General features: G+C 44.1%; 1 long non-coding RNA gene across 1 annotated transcript; it reads right to left on the reverse strand.

Annotated features, from left to right (window-relative positions):
* Nucleotides 1-3,388: 3,388 nt before the first annotated feature.
* Nucleotides 3,389-4,913, reverse strand: LOC121269685. The gene is made up of 2 exons (XR_005941389.1): nucleotides 4,745-4,913; nucleotides 3,389-4,042 (listed from the first exon to the last, which is right to left on the reverse strand). It is a non-coding gene; the product is annotated as an uncharacterized LOC121269685 (long non-coding RNA).
* Nucleotides 4,914-9,974: the final 5,061 nt, after the last annotated feature.

Below are 9,974 nucleotides of genomic sequence, written 5' to 3' on the forward strand. Positions count from 1 at the left end.
ACAGTAAGAGAATCTGGGTGTGTCAAAATAATAATGTTGCTTTCGTTACAGTGGACAGTTCTAAAGCAATGGGCATTTTAGCATTCTCCAGTTTTTGTTGGGTTCATGAAGTTATTCAAATTAAAGAGGTCCATGAGGGTTTTCTCATATATTTCAGATGAAATTGTCTAACTAGGATGGAGACAGTGGACACAGAATGGCGTTGGGTCCCTAGCCCCTCTAGATGCTGTCACTTTGGACAGGGTTCTGATATTGGTAGATGGAACACCCACCTGTTTCATACAGGAGACGACTTGTAATACACATATTAAGGCCCAATGATATACACTGGATCCTGATTGCATTTTTGAGGTACAAACATGTCAAGCATGTATGACGCACTCTGGGCACATTTGTACCGAGCTTTGAATGACTTGACCAGCAGCCCTTAGGGAGACCATAGGAGGCATCTCAGAAAACAGTGAAAATGCCTTTTTAACTCTTCAGTTTGAGGGTCATCCCAACCCCCAGCTCCAACCATCAGCTGAGTCGACATGAGATTTGACCAAAACAGTGAGCTGCTTCAGAATGACCATAGCTCGCTGAATCCAGTCCTAAACTGGCTCGGTCCTCTTTACTGTCACAACGAGCAGGCAATGGGTTAATTGTCTATTTAAATTGAATTTACCCCTATGTGTTGCCTACCAGCCACCTGAGATTCTGCCATTGTCCTAGTACATACTCCTGCTGTGAGCATTCCACTCACTCTCCAGGGTAGTGGTGCCATGTTGAATGAGGCCACACAGGCTGGATGCAGACTTTTCCACACCCACCAAGCCACCAGCTCTTTCCTGTTGAGGGGACAGTGGAAAAGGTGAGGTACTGCTCAATCCTGACAAAGAAGGCATCAGTTATTGGCTTTCCACCTCCTTGACTGCAGATTGGGAGATTTGGCTGATGCTGAGGGCCATTGAAATGGCATGTGCTCCCCCCTCCACCCTCAACCCCAATCCAGCAGAGGACCATCTTACATGGGAAGTTGCAGATGTCTGTGCCTGCCTGCCTGGAGAGGCACAGCTCTATCTTGCATGGCTACTCAGTTAGGGGCAGCCCCTCTTCAGGTAGTCTTGACCTGAGGCAGTGTGCTGGATATGGTCTCCTGGATGCAGCATCCACCCCCTTGTTCTATCCCCCATGAAGTTGCAACTGCTTCTCCAAGTCTTCCATCTTTGAGAAGAAAAATGCAGCTCCCATAGAAGAGATACCTGACTAATGGAATCTATCAACAACGTCTAAAGGTTGCATTCTGGGAGCTGGAAACATTCCTGCCAATCCAGGCAGTAAAGGGCCATGTGATTCAGTGAGCTGGAGCTGGGAGCCTCTTTTGATGGTACCTCCCAGATGTCAATCCCACTCAGTTTTGCACACAACAGAACTAAGCAACCACAAATTTGAATTACTTTGCAGTGGGGATGGGTCTGATATTTTTAGACCCCTTGCTTTGACCTGTTAAGTAAGACCCCACTTGCCTGAGGCAGATATCTGACACACTGCCTCAAACTGGGCATCTGGTACATACATGATGGGCTAAATGGCCTCTTTACATGCTGTAATTTGTTTCTATTAGGCCAGTTAAGATGATGGGAAGTCAGAGTTGGGAAGTTGGGGGCAGCGGAGGGGGGAGCAAGGGGATGGGAGGTCTGGAAAGGGTGCAGGATGGATCCATAGATGTGACTTTCAATCCCTGCTGGGCTGTTCTCATTGAGTGGGAATGGGAGGGGCAGAGGTAGGGATAGAGGTTGAGTGTTAAACTTGTCCCTTAATATTAGAATTAAAATTAGCATTCAGATAATCTGGGCAGTCATAATTAACAATTCCTCTCAACCGATTTGACTAGATTAAAGACAATGAAAATTCCAATAGAATTATCGCATTATTATGATTTTACAATTAGTTGTGAATCAAGTTACCTGCCCTTCTGTAAGATGCTCATATGTTTGGAGATGTTGAGTTTGGACTGGTCAGATCTGCGTAACACAGTTAACAGCATTCACAAGGATTCACCTTTTTTAATATTAATTCAAGTGGTAGAATTTTCCATGCCCACTGGCATCGGGTGTCATGGCGGACATGAGTGGACAATATGATGGGAAGGCCAAAAATCAGTCTCACACTGTGGTGAAACCAGGTTGTGATCGCCCTTTCCCCTCTCCACACATCAGGAACTTCACTGTAATACATCTGTAGATCATTATAAGCCCAGCTCGCCAGAATCATACCCCCCAACGCTGGACCATCCAAGCACGTCAGGGTCCATTCACACCAGCGTGTTTCAGAACTGAAGATAAGCAACATGCACCTGTCGAGCTGCACTTCCCTCGGGACTTTGAGGTTTGTTTGCCTACCTTGCTTTGGGCAGAGCTCACAGCCATCAGCGCCAGGCTTCGCAGACAGCACCACATCAGTTTTAGGGGACTCATGGGCTGGTCTCTAATTATGAGACCATCGTAAGGCTTGGGTGGCTTTTTAATGGTTGCAGGGCTATGGCTGGCTTGGGGAAGGGGGAGAATTGGCCTCAGGCAAGGGAAGAGACTGGAGGGTGAGGGCTGTACTAGGGAAAGGGAGCGCAGGATGTGTGTGAGGACACATGTTGATCTTTGCAAATGGCCTCAAGAAGGCGAGGGCTGAGGAGGCCGTCTCCAGAGGAGATGAGGCCAGTTGGAGACATGAGGCTTTGTGTGAGAGAGTGAGTGTTAAGGTCCCTTGCGCTGTCAGTGAGTGAGATGCCAGTGGCTTTGTGATGGGCTTGTGCGTGTGTGCGTTTAGAGTGATGAGATGGTTGCCTTACCCTGGTGGCACGGATGAGATCATTCATCCATTTTCTGCACTGGATGGCCGACCTCTTCTGTGCAGTGATGTACTGACAGCCTCTGCCACCGTCTCCCAAGCCAGAGTGGTGATGGACCCCCGGGGCCAGAAGGGGGGTAGAGGACATCACAGCAGGCTCCAAATGTGTCTAGAAGGTGTCTCAGGGATGTGTCACTGAATTGAGGGGAACTGCAGTCTTCTTGCCTTTCAGGGCCATGTCTTCTGTGCGGCAGTCCTGGGCTAGAAGCACTGAGAGTTGTGTGAGGGGCTGCACTTTAAGAATGGCGCCTGGTGTGAGGAAGCGGCAAGGCGACAATGTGGTAGGCGGATCAGAGGCCGCCCACCAGCGAAATGGGGTGTTTCCTGGGGATGCATGATTAATGAGGCAGGATAGGGATGATACGGCGTGAGAAGCCACTATTCCGGCCGACGGGTAAAATGACCTTTCTCCTGCCCGCAATCACAATTAGTGCAAATCTGGGACGATTCCACCCATAGTCTAAAAAAAGGGAAAGGAATAAACTTCATTCCAGCCATATCATGTTGTTAATGCAAATCAAGTATTTAATATCATTATGTAAATGTTTACATCAAGCTATTTGCACTATACACTGAATCTTTTTTGTGTGCAAGCGTATATTAATTAAATCCATTACAAAAGAGAACTCTTTAAGTATGAAATTACAGTTGATGATATAAGTGATTAAACAAAAATGCTGAAACAATATTTTTAATTTAAAGTACATTTTAACTCATTCATTACCAATAGTAGTTATATATAGAACAGAGTAAATGTTTTGCAGTCATATCAACATAATGTGCCAGAAGGATTTACATTTTAACAGATGTAGATGCATTTTATGCAAGCATAGAATGAATAGAACATACCACAAGAAACACAGGCAAATTTAAAACATCAGAAGTTTGTGGTATAATACATTCCAAAGCATAATATTATTTGGTGCGAGTAAGAAATGAAATGGTTGTTGCTCTTCCAGATATTCCTTTGTAAATAATATTGTTCCCTCCCTGGCTAATCTGCAAATCATTGAACTATCTGTGTCATAAAATAAATAACAACAATTAATATTATTAGAATGATTCCAATTACAGTCGCTGCTATGTTCAATTTTTTGGCAATTGAAGATGCACTCTTGGCCCTTTCAATATTTCCCAGATCAGTGGCATTCTTAACCTGCAAGAAGAAGTTAATATTATCAATAACTGTAAATCATTAAGCCGTTTATACCCCAGAAATGTAACTGTCTGAGAACTTTGAATTTGTCTCCTAAATAGATTTCCTATTAGTACTGAGGAAATAGTTTGCTTCAACTAAAGCTCACAGTAACAAGATTTGTTCCAGCCACTCTCTTGTATTCAGAACAATGCTGAATATTCTAGTTAGATTCCATTATGTAATTTCAGTGGTTTGAATACTTTTATAACATTATAGCAACACATTTTAAAACTTTATGACAAGCTGATTTGAAAAATTGTGCAGACAGTGATTTAAGCCACACATGCTTTTATTCCAGATGCATTTGTAGACAAGGTTAAAATAGGTTGTCATTGAAAATGTGTTTTACAGAATAGGGCATAAAACTGTTGAGTAAACGGAACCTGATAATATAAGAGATTAGATTCAAAGATGCCCAAATACATCCATAGGAAACCGATGCAAATATTGTACAATTTTAAAAGCTGTTCTTCCTTTTTGAATTTAATTTGATTAATTTAGGAACTAACATACTATTGTAAATATTGGTCAACTTTGTAAGTAGACTGAATTTTTGTTTTGTTTAAATGTGACATTCGCAGAATAGTGCATTCTGTTTACATTTCAGTCTTTTCATCAGAATTCTTCCAAATCTGAAAAGTCAGACCCATGTATACTAACCTGGCAGGAGTAAATGATCGCCGCTATTCCAAGAGGAAAACAACAAAACAGCAAATTAAAGATGGACCATGGTAGATATGAACTGGTTTCTGAGCTTGGCATCTTGCTCTCCTCCTCAACAATGCTGACCATGTATTTCTACCTTCTCACCAATGTCCTGTAATACTTTTTTCAGTCCCTCAGCCGCTCTTTATAAATGTCCAGTTCTTATTGTGGGTGGGACCTCATCAAATGCATGTATGTGTTGGCAGAGGAACAGTCAGGCCTTTTCAAGCCATAAAAGTACCAACTTGTGTCAGGGATTCAAACACAAGATTTTATTTAGCAAATTTGAAATGATTTCTAAATTTAAAAACATTTGTTAAAAACATTTGTTAAAAACATTTGTTAAAAACAGAGTTAAAACAGTTCAGGGAATGTGTGGAGAAGCAAATAGATTACAAGAGTTGTTAACAAACCCTTGGGTAGGTAAACAGATTTTATTGTAAATGTAAGGACCCTCACCCACACATGTTCACAAGCTGGAATGAAAGTTAATGAGTCAGCATAGTATCTGGAGAGCTGGCCATTTCCAAGAACTAAACTGTAAGTACATATTATATTTCAGGCAGATTTGTGAAATAAAACCAACTAAGCAGACCAATACCAAAGATAAGAGACTAGCTGTCCCATTCCAGAAATTGTGACTATCGTCACAGAAGGGTTAGGTTCCTGGAACAAAATTGTTGGAAGATAAGCATTAAAATCAGGTGAACCAATCTGAAGCATGATACTTCATCTGTAACTTCATTCAGTTCAGTTTTCAACAAAGGACACGATTTAAATCTTTTAGTCAGCTAACCAAGCTCAGTGATATTTTTAACTCTTGTGCATCTGGAAGAAGGGAGCAATAGTGGAGATGAAGTCAGATTGGGAGGCTTACTACTCCATTCCTCATTGATTTCCATTCATTGTCTTCTTAACCGTTTACTTCTTTTAGGCACCTCCACCATCTGCCCAAAGCAGATTGAAGTCCTATGATATTATTTGGATTGTAATGAAGTTTTAACATGGAGACACAACAGTCCTTTCCAGTCTAACAACTCCTGTGTAACAAGTGCTGGAATTGGGTTTCCAAAGGCCTAGTCCAAATGTGATTTAGAGGAAAGCTTAACCGGCACACACACAGATCTTTGATGTGTGCTCGGAGTGAATGTCCCCTCTCTGCTGTGTGCATGCACTGATGTGTAGCAACCCAGAAGGCACTGTGCAGGCCGCTCACAAGTTGTCCGACTTAAGATAACATGCACCGCTTATACACAGAATAAATTAAAGGTGCTGAGAATTGAAATGAACAGGCTGAGCACAGCAAAAAAGTATTAAAAGGGAACAGTGCTTGTGTAGTAGAAGGATCTGGTATCTAAAGGGTTAACATGGGACTGAGTACTGTGTCATCCACATAGTGATGCAAGAAGGAATTTGACCTAGAGCTAAGGGCAGTCTAGAATTAGGAAGCAGCACATAAGGACCTACTCTGGTGTCCTCCCCATACTTTTACCCTCTACTGTAAATATGTACATAGTTCAATAATGTTAAGAAAGACTTCAATGAGACTGCTTCATGGTGTCCAAGCAGCACACATCATGGGCAGTGACAACAGAACACATCATGGTGGCAGCAGAATAAAAATCCACATCCTCTCTAAAAGACTGAAGAACTCTCAAGAAAAGGACACCAGCAATGAATCTGCCCTGAAACAACCTCACTCAAGAAGCAAGACACTGAGAAAACTCACCTAAAAGGCTGCAGAGATATGAGAACCTGACAGCAGAAAAAAAAGGCAGAAATTAAGCTCAAGCAAAAGCCTCCACTGAATCGCTGTGAAAAATCAACTTTAATAAAGCAGAGCCAGCGGCCAACAGCCTGCAAGGTGGGATAAACTTCCAGGCAAGCCAGTCCTGTTAACCATATTTAAAACATTTAGTCAGACAGAAACTCTGTTATGCATTTCATCGCTAGCCTGAACTTGGACTCGGTGCCCTCCCCACTGAGTCCGGAAGATCACAAAAGGAAAAAAACAAAAAAAGAGCTTGAACATGGATGAATTTTTGTTTTTAAAAGACAAATCAGGTGCCTTGTGATTCTTTGGCCTCCCAGCCAGCGAGAATTCTGCCCTCCTGACCTGTCCCCAACTCACAGCATGCTGTCACGAGTAAAACGACCCTCAGCAGTAAATCAATCTGCAGCCATCTTGAGCCTTCCTCTTCTCCAGTGAACCACTGCCACCATGTTGAATTTTGTGCCGAAACTGGAAAGGTGCGAAAACCCCACCTTTATCAATACTGGCGACACCATCTTGAAACCCTCTTCACTCTTAAAGGGGCAGCCACACATTAAAATATTTTGAAGATGGAACACAATTCTTCACTCTACCACCAGTGGCCTCACCTATGGCCCTGACCAATCTCACAGTTGGAGTGTTTGGAGGTAAAGGTGCTGCAGGATTAAATAGAAAGTCAGAGGTAGAACAAGTTAGTCCATTACTTTATTCCATTGGGCCAATTACAGACAACATCTTTGCCAAGCAAGCCATAGATGAATCATCTGCTGAATTTGATGTTTTAAAATCTTTTGACTTTTCCTTAACCTGAAATCTAACAAGATCTTGGAACTGATGCAAAGATTGTACAATTTTAAAAGTTATTCTTTTTATTTACTTTGATTAATTTATGAACGAACATCCTATTGCAAATAACAGTCAACTTTGTATGTAGACTGAATTTTTGTTTTGCTTAAATGTGATGTTCGCAGAATAGTGCATTCTGTTTACATTTCATCATAATTCTTTCAAATTCTGAAAAGTCAGACCCATGTATACCAACCTGGCAGGATTAACAGGAGAGTCCAGCAGGGAGTCTGTCAATTCCTTTATCAGTGACCTTTACCGCATGGCAAAATGAGAATACAGTGATCTGAAATCTAAACGCATCCAAGACAGAATTGTGGTGGGTATCATGGACGATTTGCTCTCCAACCTTTTCCAAGCCAAAGTGACTTTATTCTCAACAAGGCTGTCCAGATAGTTAGGCTGTCCAAGCTGCGAGACCAACATAGGAGCATTTGCAGAGCGGAAGGTGCTTCATGGGGCAGAAGTCACACTTCGGTCCACCACATCAAGCCAAAAAAGAGTAGGGAACGTCCCAGCCAGGGTAAACCATCCCCCAAGCACCCAGCCGAACGACTGTGCCAGCAAAGCACACAGGAAGGACAAATATCCTGCCAAATGCTTCCACTGCCGCAGACTGAGACACTTCACTAAGCTGTGCCAGTCACAACCTCAGCACCAAACAGACAACCCAAGAGCCATCCTCAAAGCTGAGGCCACCGAGCCAGAAGACACATGGCTTTTCATCCATGGTGACATTAGACATGTAGCTTTTCATTCTGGAATACAGTGAACGGCCATCTAACCAACTTTAAGTTAGATCAAGGCCCCTGGGTCTGAATGACAGACATCCTACTCTACGGCGCATGGGGAGTCCAACTCCCTGTCATTTGCATGTTTCAGGAGCCATTGAGGTACGGCAATAGATTATGGAGCTGATGTACGTTATGTGGAATCAGCCCTTTTCACTCCTCAGCAGAGATCCTCGCAGAGCTCTTGACCTCCTGCAACTGGCAGAAGATGTGAAGACAAGTTCCAACCCAGCCTGAAAGGCATCCTCCCGAAGACCCAACCACGACACAATGTTCAAATACTGACTTTATTTGTAACCTCTCTTCTCTGTTCACAGAGCAGGTCTGATCATCTTCATTCCAAGTCACCGAACCTACCCAAACACCAGACAACCCACTGTGGAGGAGGGTGCCACAGAACCTCCAGTAGAAGTGATGCCAGAGCCAGAAAGACCTCTAGGGAAACCTCTGCCTCCACCAGTGGCCGTGGTGCAGATAGATTAGACGCCAACCAATGCACAGCCCCAACAACTAACAACCAGCATGCTGAAACCACAGCATCAGCTGGAGCAAGGTAGCAGCCTCACGCAAACATAACTACACAAAGCTGAGCTACCTCCCTACATTCCTTCCATCCACAGGGCTGCTTTCCCCCAAGCGCAGAGAGCTTCCAGGTGCTGGAAATGGCAGCAGAAGAAGAAGAAGAAGAAGCCTCATGGGCAACCTGATGAAAACTGCTTTCGTCCACACAGAAAGAAACGATCACCACTTACTACAACAAATTGCCAAATCAACCAGACCGACCAGGCATGGTGCAGCATTCATCAATGGAAGAAGCACATGCTACACCCCAGATACAAGCTCAAAGCCACCATCAAGGTCAAGAATCTCTAGAACATACCATTCTCCCGACCAGACAACGAATGAGAGGTGGCAGGGGAACAAGACCTCCAGACTGCCCAAATCCCCAATTTCAAGGATTCAAAGGGGGGAGATGGGTTAGTAAGGACATTGTTAATGCATGCTGTTAATGTTGTATTGTTAATTATGAAGTAGCTTAGAGTTAGGATAGTTTATAGTTGCAACACTAAAGTTAAGTACACAAGACTTATAGTGATCTAAGACTTGAAGTAAATTATAAACTAAACTAATGTCAGTCTATCTCCATTGGACAAAGACTTGGGGAGGAGGTGTAGTAGAAGGATTTGGTACCTAAAAGGTTAACTTCGGACTGAGTACAGTACTGCCCATGTAGCGATGTAAGAAGGCACATGACCTAGCTAAGGGCAGTAATGTTAATAAAGACTTCTTTGTAGCTTCAACAAGACTGCTTCATGGGGGAGAATTTTCCCCATGTCGGGTGGGTTGGTCAGGAGCAGGCGCCGACCCGCCTGCCATCTGTGATCGGGTCCTTGCCGCCATTTTACATAGGTGGGCCAATTAAGTCCCGCCCGGCGTCGTTCATGAGGCGGTTGGCGTGCTCAGACCGCCGGGTCCAATGGTGACCCGGTGGCCTGTGTGAACGAAGCCTGGCAGCCTTGGAAAGGCTGCTCACAATGGCTGGGAGAAGGGCTCTGCAGAGTGGCAATGTTGGTGAAGCAGGTCCGGAGGGTACGCCGGCGGGGCAGGCCAGGCCGGAGGGTAGGCCAACAGGGCAGTGTGCTCCTCGTCTTTCCGATGAGTGCCTAACTGCCCTCCTGGAGGAGGTGGCAGCGCGATGGGAGGTCCTTCTTCCGAGGGACGGGAGACGAAGGCCTCCCCACCTGACCAAACGTGCATGGGAGGAGGTGGCTGA

The sequence above is a fragment of the Carcharodon carcharias genome, chromosome 25 (genome assembly GCF_017639515.1).
Source record: "Carcharodon carcharias isolate sCarCar2 chromosome 25, sCarCar2.pri, whole genome shotgun sequence".
NCBI classification, from domain to species: Eukaryota; Metazoa; Chordata; class Chondrichthyes; order Lamniformes; family Lamnidae; genus Carcharodon; species Carcharodon carcharias.